The sequence below is a fragment of the Geotrypetes seraphini genome, chromosome 17 (assembly GCF_902459505.1).
Source record: "Geotrypetes seraphini chromosome 17, aGeoSer1.1, whole genome shotgun sequence".
Classification (NCBI taxonomy): Eukaryota; Metazoa; Chordata; class Amphibia; order Gymnophiona; family Dermophiidae; genus Geotrypetes; species Geotrypetes seraphini.
Window position 1 is genome coordinate 26,577,652 of NC_047100.1, and position 20,756 is coordinate 26,598,407.

General features: G+C 41.4%; 1 protein-coding gene across 8 annotated transcripts in view; it reads right to left on the reverse strand.

Annotated features, from left to right (window-relative positions):
• FOXP1 (forkhead box P1) overlaps window positions 1-20,756 on the reverse strand; it is an 825,883-nt gene that overhangs the window by 305,955 nt on the left and 499,172 nt on the right. The window lies entirely within an intron of this gene.

Genomic DNA, 20,756 nt, shown 5'->3' on the forward strand with positions numbered 1-20,756 from the left:
AAGAATCTGGACTAGAGAATGACACAGGGAAAAATTTTCTCCCATCCCCGCAGAAACTCATTTTCCCGTCCCATCCCGAGTTCTTTTCCTGTCACTGCCACGTTCCTGCAAGCTCCTGCACAAGCCTCAAACACTTTCAAATCCTAAATAGCAACATTCTAGAGCTCAGATTGTGATGTCATAATGCCTAAGCTCCGTCCTCATCTGCACAAGCCTCAGACACTTTAAAATCCTAAGTAGCAACATTCTAGAGCTCAGATTGTGATGTCATAATGCTTCATTCCACCAATGCCTAAGCTCCGTCCTCATCTGCACAAACCTCAAAGTGTTCGAGGCTTGTGCGGTTAAGGCAGAGCTTACAGGAATGGGTCAGGGACAGTGACGAAACTCTCAAGGACGGGACGGGGAAATTAAGTTCCTGTGGGGATGGGGAGAAATTTGTTCCCGTGTCATTCTCTAATCTGGACCTTAGGATCTGATAAGACAATTTAATTGGGCAGGAAAGACTCAAACCCTGTTCAATTGCAAAGTGCCACCGACTGCCGTGGCACAGTCTGGCAGTACCAGGTCAATTTCAGAACCTATGCCAGCAAAATTCAATGCCAGTGACTGCTTATAATAGAGGTAACGTTGCCGAAAACCCGAGTGGTGCAGGGGCCGCCTGGGGACGGAACCAGATTTGATCCAATATTGTTCGTATCCAGCCGGAAGTCTCTATATCTGGATTTTCAGTTCAGATAATGGCCGGCACTATCAATCTAGCTCTCTCTTTAAATGCCAGGGCTGCTGTTTAAGAGACACAACGGTCGTGGGATTTAAATATCAAGGGAGCAATTTTTAGCCATAAGGAAGCAGAACAAAAATAAATCCCTTTGGGCTTCCTTTTGCAAAGCCGCAGCAGTGAGTCCCGATGCGGCAAATGCGACCCAGTCCAAATGAACTGAATGGGCTGTGCCATATTTGCCGCAGAAGAATTGCTACTGTGGCTTTGTAAAAGTGGCTCTTTATTTCTACACTGCCCAAAAGGGAGGCAGCTTTGAATTCTGTGCAACTTCAATGTGGTTGCCTAACATGGTGACGCTTAAGCATGAATTATGGCACACCATGCATTTAAATTTGCCAAGTAGAACTCTGAATGCCGTATTCTATTTTCAAGACCAAAAAAATGTATTTTAAATCATTTTTTTAATTAAGAGACATTTAATGGTTGGGCTTGTGCGCTGCACTGCTTTGAACGCCAGGGTTTAAGCACTATAAACCATGCATTTCAGTGATATTAAAATTGTTTATTACCATTCTATGAATTTTACTTCTTAAATTACAGGTTTTCACAACTGTATGGAAAATGTGTAAGTTAATGCTTGTTTAGTTTATTACAGAAAGCGATCTAAGCATTAATCTGACTTTTGTAACAGTTCTATGCCCACTAGGGGGAAAAAAAACCCCTACAATCACCCGTCAAAATGCCTACTTTCAACCCAGTTTGTTTTCTTTTTCATTATTATTGAATTGGAATGCACAGTAAAGAAAAGTCAGCTGGAAAAAACTGGGTCGTTTTGGTTTCCCCGTCGTCATGCAAAAAGAATTGAGGAAAAAAAAATATACATATATCTGCAATAACCAAATGGCCAGTAGACAAAACACCCACCCCATGTGACATATTGTTTTCCATACCATCTAGACAAAATCAAAACAAGAGAAATGTTGCAAACAAAATAACATTTTATCATAGGAATTCCAGAGAAACCTTTTTATTTCCCGTCTCAGGGAAAACTAGTCAGTCAATAAGCATGACGGCAGATAAAGGCCAAATGGCCCATCTAGTCTGCCCATCCGCAGTAACCATTATCGCTTTATCTCCGAGCAGTATTCTCTTCCTTCTACCACTATTAAAATGTTGGACGTCATATAGCAAAATACATCCGACATGAACTTGCTCTGTATTTTCTGCCTGTCTTAGAGGTCACATGTTTTTGCTTTATGGCAGATGAAGAATACAGTCCTTTGTAACTTAGCAAGGAGCGGGCAAGGAAACACTGTTATCTCAAAGAGAAGCTTGGATAGAGGTTGACAAAAAGACCCTTTCCATCAGATATCGCAACTATAACAACGGGAGAAAAGAATTTATGCCAAACTTGTACCCTGCCATGAGTCTGCATCATTCATTTGGAGTGTTCTCAAGAGGGTAAAATTATAACAGGGTGTCCAGGCTGTCACGGAACACACCTAGAACCTATTTTCTTAGAACTTGGTGTAATGTCTTGTCCTGAACTCTTCCACTAATAGAGGGATGAGACCTCTCGCAGTCCCAGTGGTCTCAGATACTATGGCAGGCCCCGTATTAGGGCCAGCTAGAGGTATGAGCACAACAAAAGTGAGGATCGGATCTGGTAGGCCTACACCAAGGGTGGGGAGGAATTCTGGAAAAGGAATAGCAATATCACTTTTAGCAGGATGATGGCATGCCAATGGATGTTACTAAAGACAATTCCCACTGGATATTTATTTTCAAATTGCTGAATAGTAGGAATTTTGGCCGTTTCTGAGTGGTCAAATTTTATCAGGGGTAGGGTTACCATTTGGCTCCAGAAAAAGGAGGACGGATTGAGACATCCGGGGCCTCAATCTGTCCCACTTACTTCCCGAAGAGCAAAAAAATGAGAAGGAGAACGGCAGTTTTCAGTGTACTGGGGGGGGGGTTCACCCACACACCCTCAGAGCGTAAAACAGAAGCCCTCAAAGCGGCAGCACACATTTATCCTGCGCTCAAATGTTGGCATGGGATTGTCAGCGTCCCGGTGTCCCTCCGCGCTTTTGATGGTGTACCGATGAGCACAGAACACATCCACTTTCCATCCCCAGATCTGCCTCTAGTGCTGGTAGCGCACACACATCCCACAGTTATCGCGGGATGCCACAGTACGCACCTTGGTAAGCAATTTTTGGCTGCAATAAGCAAGCTTCTGTAAAGGAGTCCCTGTTCCTAGTGCTTTTAAATTGTTCATGTTCTACACTGTATGTCATAATAAAGCGATGAGTCCAAATGTCATGCTTCTTCCTTTTCGCCTACCAGAGACCGCTGCACTCATCTCATCGGGTTGCAACTTTAAGAAGAACAGTCACACACTTTCAAACGTATATATTAGATTTCCAGTGTTGACGCATTTTCAAGAGAAAAAAAATGAGTTGCAATGACTTATGCATCAGCCCTTGGTATGTCTCATAACCTGCCTAAAATGACAGAATAATGTAGACTATAATTTTTAAAAAACCCATATTTTGTCCACTCTCCTCCACACATGGAAATGCCTTACATATATGACATTAAATGTATTATATGTTTCTATGCACCAAGGGCCTGATTCTAAAAATGTTGTCCCGACTGTAGGTGGCGATAGGCAACCTACCGCTGTCTAATGGACCAATCAATGGGGCGAAGGACGCCTACAATGTAGATGTTGTTTGCGTGCATACAGAGATGTCTAGGTACACCTATGGATGCCTAAGGCCGGCGCAGTTTACACCGCCTTGGGCGTCAGATGCCTTAAATGTAGGCCTGTAAAAAGCTAGCCTATATTTAAGGCATTTGTAGATGAGCATAGGCATGATTCTGGACACGGTGCTCCCAGTGTGACACGCAGTAGGTGTCCGTTTTTCAGACATCTGCCTTGGCAGGCACCGTTTTCAGAATCAGGCCCCAACTTTGCATACATATATATCCTGGAGCAATTGTAACAGTTATATGTGCTCAAATTCCTTATCGAGACCTGCAGTGATGGTGTACAGGATGCCAAGTCTTTAATAAACAAGCATAAAAATAAAATCACAAAAAAAGGACAGATAAGGCCGGACCCAAATTCCTTATAAAATCTCCCCAAAAATAATTGATTTTTGCATTGCTTTACTTCCCTCTCCCCTCCTTGTTTTGTGATGGGGTGTGTGGGTTGTTTTTTTTTTTTCGGGGGGGTTAACAGGTTGAAATTGTTCTTGCTCAGACAGCTCTTTACCTGGGGTTTACTCTTCTCCTTCCTCTATCCTGGAATGTTTATAGATTTTCTTTTGCAAGAGCTGATCAACAATTCAAATTATCTCTTCCTTCCAAAAAAGGGATTAAGGGAGTTAAATTTTTCAGTCACTCTGATTTTTAAGCTATCTCAACTGTGAAATGACCTTCCACTTCTTTTAAGGAGTTCCGGCTCACTTCAACCTTTTCGCAAATCCTTAAAAACTTACTTTACTTGCTAAACACTTTGAAAATTAACTTTACCAAACTTAGTCTTATTCTTTTCTGGTTTTTTATTCAATAACTTAACTATTGTAAACCGAGTTGAGCTTTCCTTGAATGATGACTCGGTATATAAAGTCAAGCATTAGATTAGATTGTTTTGTATTTTCTGTTTGACTAACAAAAGAGATTTGAAATAAAATCTCCCAAACAAGTATCAGGAGGGGTTGTCACTGGATACAGCCCAAGAATAGTTTTTCTTAAAGCTGAACCTCTGTCATTGTAATGGATCTGGAAGATCAGATATCAGACCGTAAAGCAGTTCTTTTTCTCTCCGCTGTCTTCATGCCTTCCCATAGACAAGGATGTTAACAACCTCGGCCCTCTCATTTTGGGTGGGCAAGTGGTATTGGGGGGGGGGGGGGGTCTGCGTATAATTTCCAACCACAGCAGAAAGCTAAGAAAGCTGAAATGGATTTCCAACCAAGTTTTACCAAACCAATAAAATTAGAAGAAAGATTTCTTTCTTCTATAGTTTCTGACGACAAGCAACACTGAAAATACGTCCAAGCTCATTTCACGCTGACATGCAACCATAAACCAACTGAAGCTGTCCCCCTCCCCTTTTTATAACAGAACTATATTGCATTTTAATTTAATGCCCTTTTTCCTTGAATGTTAACAGTATCTGAGTTTATCCTCAATACCTGATCATAAATTGACGCCGTACGCCCAACAAGTAACAGCTGCATTTCACTATCTAGACCAGCCACTTTACACAGACTCCATCACAGCGAATTCTTGTCAGCTGCGCTTTCACTAACACAATTCCGATGTTTTCGCCCGGCAGTAAGTGGACACTCCTGCCCCAGCCCCATCTAAGCAATTCTGTTAACATTTGCCACCGAGCGTCTCTTTTCCTGTCCAGTCCCTGGTCCTCTAACAGATGTCGTCCACGTCTAATCAAGCATAAAATGATCATAAATATTTTTTTCTGGTAGATTTCACATTCACATTTCATGTGGGGACGTGATTTTTTTCTCTGATACCTCCAGGGAGTACCTAATGCAAGAAACGGTTTCTCAGACTCAAGGCTCAGGTTGCTTTGGTAAAAAAAATGCAGCCCGTGTTCTCGAGTTCAGAATGCCGGAAAGACAGCAGAGTTTCTTGTTCTTAACCTGGCCTTCTCCTGCCCCTTTTATGTCAAACTTCTACCTCAGCTTATATACCCTAGTACTGAATTCAGCATTCTCCATCACTTTCCCCACACTATTGTCTACTTATCCTCATGCGGTAGCCAGCATTTTCTGTTCTTGTTTCTAGAAAAAGAGAGTTAAAGGGATTCATAATTCTGTCTTGTGTTCTGAAAGACTTTTTTTCTCTGTCACCAAATGAAAGGAATTGAAATACCACAACCCTCCCTCTTGTTGGGATTACTACATTTTATTAATATTTTCAACCTATTTGCTTTTTGACCCATTCATAACATAAATTCTTATATACTGCAGCTACCAGTGCAGTCAACAGCTAAGAGATACTAACCATAAGTAGTATGATCATAATAAATTCATCAAAATATTTACCAAACAAGTGGGTTTTCAACGATGTTCTAAAGCAGGGGTGTCCAACCTGCGGCCCTGTGAAGTATTTTGTGCGGCCTTGGTTGAGGGCGATGCATTGTTTTCCTCTGTTCCCCCGGGTGTTTACTGTCTTGCTGGCTCCCTCCTCTGTCTTGCTGCAGTGTTTGTGCATTTGTGTGGCCCCAGAAACATTTTTTTCTGCCAATGTGGCCCAGGGAAGCCAAAAGGTTGGACACTCCTGTTCTAAAGATTAGGTAAGAGGTTGAGATTGATATACACTTCCTCCTCCCCATTTGCGGTTTCGGCAATCACGATTTCACATATTCGCAATTTTTTGGAGAGGAGGAAAAAAAAAGAAAAAAACCATAGTTTAGCCATCCCCCCGGCGTCCTGGCCTTACTTGGTGGTCTAGCGGGCAGGAGTGATCTTACTACGCTCCTGCCCCGTGTAGATCACCAATAGGAAATGGCTGTGGGGAGTTCCCATCGTAGTCTCGAGAGCCATTTCCTATTGGCGATCTGCACGGGGCTGGAGCATAGGAAGTTCGCTCCTGCTCCGAAAGCCCACTAGATCACCAGGTAAGGCTGGGATGCCGGGGGGAAGGCAGGAGGGAGGCACGGGTGGGTCAGAGCCGGATCAGAAGATATTCGCGGTATTTCACCATTCGTGGTCCGGCTCTGCCCCTATCCCCCGCAAATCCGGAGGGAGAATTGTATAAGTAGTAACTTGTTAGTCCCACATAGCTGCCCAATATGCCAAGACATCGTTTGAAAGCACATCTCTTTACAGAAGGAAAATCAAAAAGTTGTAAAATTGAGGCAATCTAAAAGATAGCTGGGTAAAAGTCCATTCAAGGCCTTAAAACATACACAACCAAATTTGAAAACTATTCTAGCTTCTATTGTCAACCAATGAAGTCTATATTAATACTGTGACACGTGATCTGATCTTTTCAATCCGAAAATCAGTTGTACTGCAGCATTTTGAATGATCTGTAGCCTTTTAAAATTTTTCTTAGAAAATTGACAGATAGAGAATATTACAATAATCCAATGAACTGAGAATGAGGGAATATACCAGCAATCTGAATGAGAGAAAATCAAAGTATGTCTTAATTGTTCTTAATTTGCATAATACGGAAGTGAGATTTTTTTAAACAGAGAAGTAATATGGAAATCGAAAGACAATTTACGATCAAGGTAGACTCCCATGATTTTTATAGTCAGCAAGATGGAATAAATAGTGTCGTTTAAATTTATTGAGTCCTCCTTGATCATATCAGATGGGGATGCAAGAAAAAATTTTGTATTATCTGGGTTAAATTTCAACCTAAAGTCATTCACCCATTCTTCTACAACTGCAAGGATCGAAAATCAAAATGTCATTAGTAAAATCTGTCAAAGTTTTCAGAAGATGTTTCTCGGCTTCAAAGAGGTCAGACAGAAAACAAATTGTCATCGATTGTGCCATTCGATAAATGCAGAATTAAGATTAAGAAGCATGGATAAAGAAGCACTTCCCCCGAGGAAACCGAAACGGTTCAGTCACCGTCGGGCAAAGAAGTTAAGTGCTTCGCTCTCTTTTCATTTAATTTATAACATTTTATCGAAGGAGATAATTAAATATAATATACTTTAGATTCACAACTATTATATTTTCATACATCTTTTTATCATTCCTTCAAAATATATTTTCAAATGACCCATTGCAAAACCTATTATACTCCCCCACTTCCCTCCCCTTCCCCCCTCTGAATGGAAGATGACACATATTACTAGGTATTGTGATGCAATGAATGTATACAAAAGCTTCAATGTAGAATAGTAATAATCATATTTCATGCTCTGAATGAAAGATTTTGAATATAGGGATCCCAAATTTTCAAAAAGAATTGTGTTCCTCTAGGAAACTTACACACCTTCCTAACCTTAAACAAAATTAAACTATGGAGTTGATTCCTCCAATGCCAAAAACTAGGAGGAACCAATATTGCAAAATACATTTGTGACCAATCATGCATGCCTTTTGAAATAAAAGGCAGCTTCCTTGTCCATATACCCCACAAGCAGCAGCTTTACCAAATAACCACCCCCCTTGGGGATTCCACTAATGGACTATTCCATAATGAACCCAAATATAATAGGATGGCAGACCAGAATGACTTAATAAGAGCACATTGCCACAAAGCATGAGAAAGTGTATTTATTGGTTATATTGATAATAGCAATTAAAAGTGATTTAATTAAAATAAAAAGTACAGATAAGCTTTTGAAGGTTCAATGATTGAAAGCACAACCCCAGTAAGGACATGAAAAAAATTTTTGTCTGGGTGTATGAGTCCTTTTATCTGTACATAATTCAGTCAAAACATGTTGTATTGAATTTACTCTTCTCGTATGTGCCTTTTGATTATTTAGAGTAAAATTTAGTTTCCCCCCCTTTTTAAAATTTTTCAACGATCTTTTATGCCATATTTTATGATCCAATCTAATTTACCAGTCAAGTTGAGGCAGCAAGTCTCCTCGGCAGCAGACCATGCACATGGTGTCTTTCTGGAATGATGCAATCTTATGTACTAACAATAGGCGGTGCTGTTGGCATGACATGACTCCTCCCCCTCAAGGACCAGAATGGAGTCTCTGCAGCGCTCTCATTCCTGGCCAACCTAGCAAACAGAAATCAGATTCAGGTCCCTGAACATGAAAATCTGTAGCACTGCCACTAAACCAAATAGGCTGGACCCTGCCACCTCAACCTATTGCATCAGTTGGAATAAGAAGAATAATTTAGGAGGCTGATTTCTCATTTGTACCCAGAGGCAAAAATTTAAACCCTGATAAAATGCTAGACTCAGGCTGCGCACACCAAGTTCAGGTCTGTAAGCCTCTAACCCATTTGTTCATTGTTACTGGGGCATTTTCCCCCTCTTTTTTTTTTTTTTTTAACCTATCACCAACTTTGTCATTGTGGTGATAAGTCTTCAGTTAGATCAGGGGTGGGCAACTCTGGTCCTTGAGGGCCGGAATCCAGTCGGGTTTTCAGGATTTCCACCATGAATATGCATGAGATCTATTTGCATGCACTGCTTTCAATGCATATTCATGGGGGAAACCCCCCCCCCGACCATGGTAAAAAGAATTTCTATGAATGTCAGAACTTTTACAGCCATGATCAGCAATAAAAAACGCTAACACAGCTTCATAAAAGGGGGGGGGGTATTAGAGAATAAGAACCTAAGAATAGCCTTACTGGGTCAGACCAATGGTCCATTTAGCCCAGTATTCCGTCTTCACGGTGGCCAATCTAGGTCACAAGTACCTGGCAAAACCCCAAATAGTAGCATTATTCCATGCTGCTGATCCAGGGCAAGCAGTGGCTTTCCCCCTTTTTCCTCCAGGTATTTGTCCAAACCTTACTACGCTAACTGCTCTTACCACAACCTCTGGCAAGTGCGTTCCAGAGCTGAACTATTCTACGAGTGGAAAAAATATTTCCTCCTACTTGTTTTAAAAGCATCTCCCTGTTAACTGCAAATTTGAGAAGAAAGAAATTCAAGGAGGACACCTTAATGTCACTATAATGCATTGAAAAGGGCCAATTTTTGAAAGTGAAATAAAAACCATACATCCCCTCCACTCTGACACAGAATGTAACAGTGAAAGGTAATAACTACTTTATGATCTAAACCAGTGTTCTTCAACCACCGGTCCATGGACCAGTGCTGGTCCACAGAAATTTCCTGCCGGTCCACAGGGCCAGCACGTGCATCAGGCCCAAAACAGTGTTCTTCAACCGCCAGTCCACGGTGCGATCGATGCAGCGTTATCTTTGCGCCAGCTCCCTCTTCCTCACTGAGTCAGTGCACAAAGCCATGGGCAGTGGCTCCTATGGGCATCCTGCGCCTGAACCGGAAGCCTTCTCTCTGACGTTGCAGCGTCAGAGGGAAGGCTTCCAGATGAGGCACGGGACATGCAAGGTGCAATTAGTACTATTATGGGGGCGGTGTCTGGGGTGGAGATTGGGTAGAGATGGGCGGGGTCTGGCTCACGACTTAGCCCCGTGTTCTTCAACCGCCGGTACACGGGCCGATGCCGGTCCACAGAATAATTCTTTTATTTCTGCCGGTCCATAGGTGTAAAAAGGTTGAAAAACACTGATCTAAACAAACATGTCATTTTCTTTTCCGAAGTTCAAACATCTTCCTTTATATATATATATATATATATACAACAAATTCTAAGATATGCCTTCCTATAAGAAAAAAAAAAAGCCTTCATGGAGGATAAAAAAAGAAGAAGTGACAACTAGAGCCTAGTTAAGGGGTTAAACATGCAATTACAGCTGGCCAAACCAGAGAGACCACGAGATAAAGAGAAAAAATGAAGTCCCTAGATTCCGTTCAGAGCCTTTCATCATATCGCTACCAGACGGCAAAGTCTTTAAGTACCATTTTCAGATGTTAAATCATTGTTCGCGTAGCACATATTCCCACTGCTCCTGGGGGAACAATATCAGAAGACAGCGAGTTAACAAATGCAAGCCGGTAAACACGCATTTCTTCCTCTTGTTGTGAGTGCTTTTGTGTCCCAGCTCCCAGCTCTGTCATCCATGCCTGAGCTCGGCTTTGAAGTCAAAGCACTGAATGAGCATTGTCATCTCTTACCTAGAGTCTGCACGTCGATTATAAATAAGAAATTAAAAAAAAGTGGCTGCCAGTAAACTGCTTTTGCTTTAGCAAAACTTGCCTTCTGCTACTGCCGCGGTCCGTGGTACTTCGATACATACGTCATATTAAAAAGCGAAGTTCATGGGATCCACAGGAGGTAAGTGGCGTTGAACAAACATTTTACTGGAGCAAATGAGTCAGATATTTCTCAATTTATAAATGCATTTTCTCTGCCATCCAAAAGCTGTGCTAGTTGATTAATATAAATTAGCCCATTAGAAAAAAAGTGGTGCTTGAGATTTTAGAAAATCAATTTCATCGCTAGTAGCACCCCCTCCCCCACCACCTTTTTTTTTTTTTTTTTTTAAGAAAACCGTAGTGCGGCCACGGTGGTAACAGCTCCGACGCTCACAACTGTACTGCAGTTATGTAAAAGGTTAAGGGCCCACATTTCCAAATTTTGTTATCAAAACAAGAAAGTCTGTATACTATTGCTGAAAGTGCCATTTTGATTAGGGTTAGCATATGGCTCCAGAAAAAAGACAGATTGAGACATCCGGGTTTAACTTCTACTGAAAGCGATGGAAGTAAAACCCGGATGTCTCAAATCTGTCCTCCTTTTTCTGGAGCCTTATGCTAACCCTAACTTTGAGGTCATGATTTCTCGTCTTTTTGAATAATTCACTTAATTCAGTAAGTACAATCCAAACATGGATAATAAACAACTTACAATGGCAAAATAATCAGATACATATAAACATGTATTCCGAATGAGAGAAAGTGTTATTTATATTTTGAGTTTATTGCAGTTTATTTTTATCCCACCAAATCGGTCAAACCATCTAAGAGGTTCACATTCTAAAATGGGGAATGAGGAAGTGCAATAAGATAATGCATGACAGTGAGAAATTGGGATAGAACTACATTTGCCATAGAAAAGCAGATAATGAGGAAACCACATGTGGTTTTCGTTTGCCTGTCCAGCACTCACTTTCAGCCGTGCAAAAAAACAAGAGGCATAATTAGTTAAAGACTATTCAACATGTATAGAAAGTGTCTGTAAAGAGAAATGTTTTTAATTCAGAGAATAGTTAAGTTCTGGAATGCGTTGCCAGAGGATGTGCAAGGTTAGGACTGTAAACCAGGCATGGATGTTATTTAAAAATACCGTCATGAAAGCCCAGACCAGATGTATTCCACGTATCAGCAAAAGTGGAAAGAAGAGGAAATGAGAGCCGGTGTGGTTAAAAGGTGAAGTGAAAGGCTATTAGAGCCCAAAAAACATCCTTTAAAGAATGGAAAAAGGATCCAAATGAAGAAAATAAGATTGGCCCCCGTGAGAATGGGCTACTGGGCTTGATGGACCATTGGTCTGACCCAGTAAGGCTATTCTTATGTTCTTATGTGGCAAGAGCGATTAACGTAGCTGGTTTTAAGAAAGGGTTGGACAAGTTCAAGTTTCAGGTTTATTAAAAAAATTTTTTAGACCGCTTATTCAGATTTCTAAGCGGTTTACAATATAAAAGCACATAAAAACAAGGGATACTAGATAAGTGGTTTACAATATAAAATTACATAAAAGCACATAAAAACAAGAGATACTAGATAACGTCCAAACATAACAGAAGGTTTTGTTGTAACGTATGGAACAACTTCAAACATTAGGGTAGTGGGGAAGAACTACAATTATTTATAGAAAAGGAGCAACATAAAAGGGAAAGACAATAGGTTAGGGTAAAAAAGCAGTTATTTTAAATTTTGCCCTTAAGAGGACAGTTGTTATCTAAAAGCGTCTTGGAACAAGAATGCTTTTAGTTTTGCTTTAAATTGTTTTGAATCAGATTCACAGCCTAAGTGGTTAGGCAGCGAATTCCATAGGGTAGGGGCGATAACCTCGAGGAAAAGTCCATAGTCTGCTGTTGAGACAGACATGGGAGAAGCCACGGTTTGCCCTGGATCGGTAGCATGGAATGCTACTACTATTTGGGTTTTCCCCAGGTACTTGTGACTTGGATTGTCCGTGAAGAAAGGATACTGGGCTAGATGGACCATTGGTCTGATCCAGTAAAACTATTCTTACACTGGGTTCTTAAGCAGACGAGCAATGAATTCCAAAATTCTGGTTCTTGCACCAAGAAGATGGCATGTCTGGTATTGCTGCCACCATTACAAAATTGGAATCATTCAAATTATAATATGGAGTAGATGCAACAGCATTCGTGACATGACATGATTGGAAGTGAGGGAGGATGGCGAAGCAGAAGGTACTATTCAAAACCGGCTAGTGGGGGAGTCCAGGGATGGAGTCAGTGCTTGGCCGATTAAGTGCCGATATCCAGGTTAACCGCACAAATAGGACTGCATGAAAATCAGTCCTATCTTTATGCAATAACACATAGCCAGTTAAATGCTAGATATTGACTTAAATGGCCCTGTGTTAGCTATCGCTCAGAAAACCAGATAACCACTGCCAAAGCTTGGACATCGGCCAATATTGAATATCTAGGAATAATGCCGGCAGCGGTCATTAAAAAAACACCTGCTGAATATTTACCCAGATGTCGGTGTGTCTTCACTAGTTCTTCTCCTATGACAAATTTAGGCCTTGTTCATTAAACATTCAGTTATTAAGCTCACAGATGGGAAGATAAGACACATTCTTGCACCCTGATGGATAATTTATTTCCAACATTCATAGGGCAGGAAAGAATAAACTACCTGGATGGTTTTTCATTTTTAAAAAATTAGCTATAAGTTATGCATCTAATAAAAGTTGTCCTTGTAATTTGCAGCAAATACTTCTGTGACTTCTGTGACTGACAGGAACAGAAAGCAGGAAATCTTATCAGCTATACCTCTTTTTCCTTAAAATTCTTAGGTGTTGTGTTTGTTTGGGGTTGGTTTTTTGTTTTGTTTTTTTTTGGGGGGAAGGACTAGCTCCTTTAAGTCCCTTCTATTGTCTTAACATATTGCTTTCTTAGTTTTGAACTCAGACATACATGGAGGATGTATAATTTCTTATAATGATGATTTCCTGTTGAGATTGATTAATGTAATTGTCTTCAAGCAGGTATGTACCTGAGTATTTTCTTTTGGAAATTTGCAAAAAAAGAAAACAGGAAATCAGATTTGAACATCAACTCTCCAAACATATTTTTCCTCCTCCATCCTAATCCTTCCTCTCAAATGCCCTTTTATGGGCAACTAAGGCCTAGAAGGTGTTGATGCTCCTGTACAGGTCATTGGTTAGGCCCCACTTGGAACATTGTGTTCAGTTTTGGAGACCGTATATGGCGAAGGACGTAAGAAAACTTGAAGCTGTCGAGAGGAGGGCGACGAAAATGATAGGAGGGTTGCGCCAGAAGACGTATGAGGAGAAACTGGAAGCCCTGAATATGTATACCCTAGAGGAAAGGAGGGACAGGGGAGATATGATTCAGACGTTCAAATACTTGAAGGGTATTAACGTAGAACAAAATCTTTTTTACAGAAAGGAAAATGGTAAAACCAAAGGACATAATTTGAGGTTGAGGGGTGGTAGATTCAAAAGCCATGTTAGGAAATTCTACTTTACGGAGAGGGTGGTGGATGCCTGGAATGCGCTCCCGAGAGAGATGGTGGAGAGGAAAACAGTGACTGAGTTCAAAGAAGCGTGGGATGAACACAGAGGATCTAGAATCAGAAAATAATATTAAATATTGAACTAAGGCCAATACTGGGCAGACTTGCACGGTCTGTGTCTGTATATGGCCGTTTGGGGGAGGATGGGCTGGATAGGGCTTCAATGGCTGGGAGGGTGTAGATGGGCTGGAGTAGGTTTTGATGGAGATTTCGGCAGTTGGAACCCAAGCACAGTACTAGATAGATAGCTAAGAAGAAAAAAAATTTTAAAAATTTAAATTGAATCAGGTTGGGCAGACAGGATGGACCATTCGGGTCTTTATGTGCTGTCATCTACTATGTTACTATGCACTAATGTCGCAATTGTCGCTAAACCAGTTTTGACTGCATTTGCTGACTTGATGCACTAAATAGCTCACTGCGTGTTTTTCCCCTCAATCACCCATTTTCCGATCTGGCTGTACAAATTAGCTATTTAATATTAAAACACCATGCAAACTACTTGAGCGATTGATGCACTAGCATTGTTAGCGATGCATAAAAATAGCGATCAAAAAAAGACTGGCCAAGACCAGTTGCTTACCTGTCTTACCGGCATATTTTTTAATGGGCATAGATGGTGTGCATGTGTTACACATGCACAATACCTGCCCCCTATAAAAAAAAGCACCCCCCCTGCCAATGACAGCCCTCCCTGACATCTCCCAGACAAACCAGCACCGGGGACCGACCCACCCCCTCCCAAACATCAGTGAAAATCAACGGGAGAGATGCCCATTCCTTCTTGCCTTGCCGACCCCCCCCAACCATCCACTACCTTCCCCCCCAAAAAAGCAGGAGGGATGCATACTCCTTCCACCGGATGCTTCCCCAAACCTCCTCCCAGTACCTTAGTGTGAAGAGAGCGGGAGGAAGGCCCGGTTCCTCCAGCTCTGAGGCCCACCGATCCAAAATGGTGGGCCTTCCCCTCCTCGGTGCATCATGTGATGTACAGGAAGGGACCTAATGCCCTGATTGGCTCAAACACCTAAGGGGCGTGGACTTAGGCATCTGAGCTAATCAGGACCTTAGGCTCCTCTCTCTGTGTTTTGTGTGGGGCTGTCAGCAAGGCAGGAGGGGTGGGTATCCCTCCTGCCGATTTTCGCTGGTGCAAGGGGTAGGGGTGGGGTTGGTCCCTGGTGCCGGTTCATCAGGGAGACATCGGGAAGAGCCATCATCGGGGGTGGGAGAGGAGCTTTTCTTCAATGAGGCAGATATTGTGCACGTGTAACACATGACAGCATTAAAAAAAGTGCCTTTAAGACAGGTAAGCAACTGGTCTTTACCAGTCTCTTTTTTTTTATTTCTGTTTTTGTGTATCGCCAAGCGATGCTAGTGCATCAATCACTCAGGTAGTTTGCATGGTGTTTTAATATTAAATAGCTAATTTGTACAGCCATATCGGAAAATGGGCGATCGAGGGGAAAAACACGCGGTGAGCCATAGTAACATAGTAGATGACAGCAGATAAAGACCCAAATGGTCCATCCAGTCTGCCCAACCTGATTCAATTTAAATTTTTTTTTTTTTTTAATTTTTTCTTCTTAGCTATTTCTGGGCAAGAATCCAAAGCTTTACCCGGTGCTGTGCTTGGGTTCCAACTGCCGAAATCTCTGTTAAAACTTACTCCAGCCCATCTACACCCTCCCAGCCATTGAAGCCCTCCCCTGCCCATCCTCCACTAAATGGCCATACACAGACACAGACCGTGCAAGTCTGCCCAGTAACTGGCCTAGCAGATATGTACATGTATGTATGTAAAAATATACAGCAGTTATCACAAGTCATTAAATCAGAGTCCAACCAAGTGACACTAAAGGTGTTAAAAGATGAGTGTCATGCAGAAAATTCTGTGGTAACCATGTGATGGAAGACTGTGAGCAAAGTGCTGAAAGAAAAACATGCAAATATACAAATATATGCAAGCCATAATGAAAGAGATATATAAGCTGAAGATATGTGTAATGCCAACCTACCCAGGTGGATAAGGTATCAGATAAAACTGCAGACAAAAACTGTAAAATTGAAGCTTAATTAATAATAACTCAAAAAACAGAAAAACAAAAATGAACATAAAGACATATTTGTCGGTCCTAGAACTAAAACCATCAGATAAAATCTAAAATGTAAAAGCAACACGAAAACTAACAGAAGTGTAAAATAAACAGGACATAAATAGATTTAATACTTCTAAGAAACCAAAAACATAAATGATAAAAACATAAAACATCAAGTAGATCTAAAATGAAAGAGCAACACGGAGGCACGACGCTATAAAAGGGGGGGTGAGTGAGAGGGGGAAGACCTAAACAGGTACAGACCAGCTGTGGGGACAGGCAAAACAAAAAACAGGGAATTTTCATAAGCGCTTAAATAACTTTATGGAATTTAAAACACATGAATCTTACACAAGGGAAAAAGAAAAGTACATGTAATTAGCTAAAAAGTACATTTGCTATGCGTTATGAAGTGCATGTTCTGTTATATATCTCTTTCATTATGGCTTGCATATATTTGTATATTTGCATGTTTTTCTTTCAGCACTTTGCTCACAGTCTTCCATCACATGGTTACCACAGAATTTTCTGCATGACACTCGTCTTTTAATACCTTTAGTGTCACTTGGTTGGACTCTGATTTAATGACTTGTGATAGCTGCTGTATATTTTTACATACATACATGTACATATCTGCTATATATTTTATCTTTTATGTACAATTTAAGTTGTTTTATTCTGGTTCATTAGGACCCCTGATGAAGGGTGTTTACCGAAACACGGACTGTGTCGGGTCCTCTGGTTTGGTTCATGATTTTGGTTTAATAAATTTAGCCCGCTTCTTTGTACAGCTGTCTGCAGTTTTCTTGGGTTTTGGTATATACTGAAAGCTTACAGCTGTGGATTACCTGTCGCATCTCCAGTTATGTTTAGGGAATTCGTTTTAATTAGTTTAAGGAGAATATAGTAAATGGCAGAAGATAAAGACCTGAATGGTCCATTCAGTCCGGCCAATAGTCACACTCATTATACAATATATTCATGGTTAAATTCTTTTCTTTAATATTTCTGGGCACTAGACGATAGAAGTCCGCCCAGTACTCTCCCACTTCTGGATTTGCCACTGAAGTCCACTCCAGCCTATCCTAACCAACCTGTCACTGGAACTTCTATCAAAGCCCTCCCCAGATCATCCTAAACCAAATCGCCATATATGGGACACAGACCGTGCAGGATTGTCCAATACCGACCTTAGTTTGTTTTATACAATTTATTTTGTAACTAGAGATCCTCTGTGTTCGTCCCGCACTTTTTTTTTTTTTTTTTTTTTGGAAAGGGTAGATGTGAATCTTTCCAAAAATACTAGGACTAGGGGGCATGCGATGAAGCTACTAAGTAGTAGATTTAAAACAAACCAGAGAAAATATTGCTTCACACAGCGTGTAATTGAACTCTGGAATTCGTTACCAGAGAATGTGGTGACATCAGTAGACGTGGCCTACTTGGAGTAGGAGTTGAGACGACTTACACAGCTTGCCTAGATGACTACTTTGGACGCTGCTAACAAAATTTCAACACCGACTTCCCTTTCTTGGTTTATTCACTACGTTGTTTCACAAAGTGACTATATTTAGAGCTAGATGCACTAAACAGGATTGGTAAGAGTGCGTGGGTCTGCTCCGATCCAAATTTTTTACTGATTCTAAAAGAGCTATTGATGCACTAAAAATTTTGCATACAAATGATTCGTGGAGAGGTTCGTCGTAATCCCCGTCTCTCCCATCCGATTGGCTGGCAGGGGAAGCCCCAAAGCAGCCTTCCTGCCACTCAGCTTTTTGAAGCAGGAAACTTAATTTTTTCTTAATGGGTATTAGATTTGCTGACTCAATGCACAAAATGGCTCACCGGGTGTTTTTCCCCTCGATCGCCCATTTTTCGATCTGGCCGTGCAAATTAGCTATTTAATATTAAAACACCATGCAAACTACCTGAGCGATTGATGCACTAGCATCGCTTGGCGATACAAAAATAGAAATCAAAAAAAGAGATTGGCCAAGACCAGTTGCTTACCTGTCTTAAAGGCACTTTTTTTAATGGGAACAGATGCTGTCATGTGTTACACATGCACAATATCTGCCTCATTAAAGAAAAGCTCCTCTCCCACCCCCAATGATAGCCCTTCCCGATGTCTCCCCGATGAACCGGCACCAGGGACCAACCCCACCCCCACCCCTTGCACCAGCGAAAATCGGCAGAAGGGATACCCACCCCTCCTGCCTTGCTGACAGCCCCACACACACCACAGAGAGAGGAGCCTAAGGTCCTGATTAGCTCAGATGCCTAAGTCCACGCCCCTTAGGTGTCTGAGCCAATCAGGGTCTTAGGTCCCTTCCTGTACATCACATGATGCACCGAGGAGGGGAAGGCCCATCATTTTGGATCGGTGGGCCTCAGAGCTGGAGGAACCGAGCCTTCCTCCCGCTCTCTTCACACTAAGGTACTGGGAGGAGGTTTGGGGAAGCATCCGGTGGAAGGAGTATGCATCCCTCCTGCTTTTTTTGGGGGGAAGGTAGTGGATGGTTGGGGGGGTCGGCAAGGCAAGAGGGAATGGGCATCCCTCCTGTTGATTTTCACTGACATGGGGAGGGGGTGGGTCGGTCCCCGGTGCTGGTATGTCTGGGAGATGTCGGGGAGGGCTGTCATTGGCAGGGGGGGTGCTTTTTTTTATAGGGGGCAGGTATTGTGCATGTGTAACACATGCACAGCATCTATGCCCATTAAAAAATTTGCCGGTAAGACAGGTAAGCAACTAGTCTTGGCCAGTCTTTTTTTTGATCGCTATTTTTATACATCGCTAACGATGCTAGTGCATCAATCGCTCAGGTAGTTTGCATGGTGTTTTAATATTAAATAGCTAATTTGTACAGCCAGATCGGAAAATGGGTGATTGAGGGGGAAAAAACGCAGTGAGCCATTTTGTGCATCGAGTCAGCAAATGCAGTCAAAACTGGTTTAGTGACAATTGCGACATTAGTGCCTAATAACATAATAGATGACAGCAGATAAAGACCCGAATGGTCCATTCAGTCTGCCCAACCTGATTCAATTTAAATTTTTTCTTCTTAGCTATTTCTGGGTAAGAATCCAAAGCTCTACCCGGTACTGTGCTTGGGTTCCAACTGCCGAAATCTCTGTTAAGACTTACTCCAGCCCATCTACACCCTCCCAGCCATTGAAGCCCTCCCCAGCCCATCTTCCACCAAACGGCCATACACAGACACAGACCGTGCAAGTCTGCCCAGTACTGGCCTAGTTCAATATTTAATATTATTTTCTGATTCTAAATCCTTTGTGTTCATCCCACGCTTTTTTGAAGTCAGTCACAGTTTTACTCTCCACCACCTCTCTCAGTAGCGCATTCCAGGCACCTAACTTAATTAGTAAATTGGCTTCAATTATGATCTTTTATGAGAATAAAATAAAAATTAATTAGGTGATAGGCACCTGTTTTCTTAGGCATGATTCTATAACAGATAAGCGTCTATCGTTTGGCACCTATCAGCTCCTAACTCTAAAGTAGACATGTTTAGGGGCAGAGAAGGACTTAGGCCCCTATGAAGTAGACCTATAAAACCCTGGTCTATATTACATGCACCTAAGTTTTAAGTTATTTAAATAACACCAAAAATGAAAGAGTTATAGAGAAGAACCGTAAAAAGCAATTTATTAAACATCATTTTTTCATTAATTTAATATAAAAAATCCTTTTACGCAAACTACATTTTATATTCATCAATAATTTAACATTCAAAATCATATCTCATTCACACACCATACACCCTCTCAAGTTTCAAGTTAGGCGTGATTCTGTAATAGGCGCCAAACTGTGATTGGTAAGAAATAGGCACCTTTGTTAATGGCTTTTTCAGATGCCTTTTACTGAATTTCCCCCTCGTAGCGCAAGTTTCTTGATACAGCTTGAATGCCATGGTAGCCTTTATTTATTGCACCCTGTGATTGCTCCTTGTTGCAAGAACTCTCTCATAATATATATATATTAAAAAAGGCCAGCCTTCATGCCCATCAAAAGAAATAACTCTTATACCTTTGGAAAATATGGCAAACAGCAACAATTATTGCTGAGTATCCATAACAGAAGAGTGGCTTAGATGTCTGTGATGATCTTGTGGTATAAGATGATGATTGATGATGGAGAAACAAGTATGAAAGGACAGTTCAAAAATGTCCTGCTCAGTGGAGCTAAGTAAACACATTCCCTAGGAAAAATTATTAAGCCGAAGTATTTTACCCAACATAAGTCTCGCTAGGAACAACACTGAAAGATGCCACTGAGAAACCAACCAAGGCATTCTCGGAGCCCGTCTGTGATGGCTTTTCAGGACACCTGGAAAAAGTGTAGGGTTTAAGTCTTCACGCTCTGTGTGCCTGAAAGACAAATCTGTCGAACAGAAAATAGCCGGTCTTTAACTTGCCTTGGCTACCAGCATTTCTCATAGTTAAATAACAGTGTTCGTCATATTAACAAAGTCAGCCCCTGTTTGCCGAACGTTGAAAGCTAACAGCTCACTGCCAGCACTAATTACAGTGAAAAGATGCTGCAAAGAAGC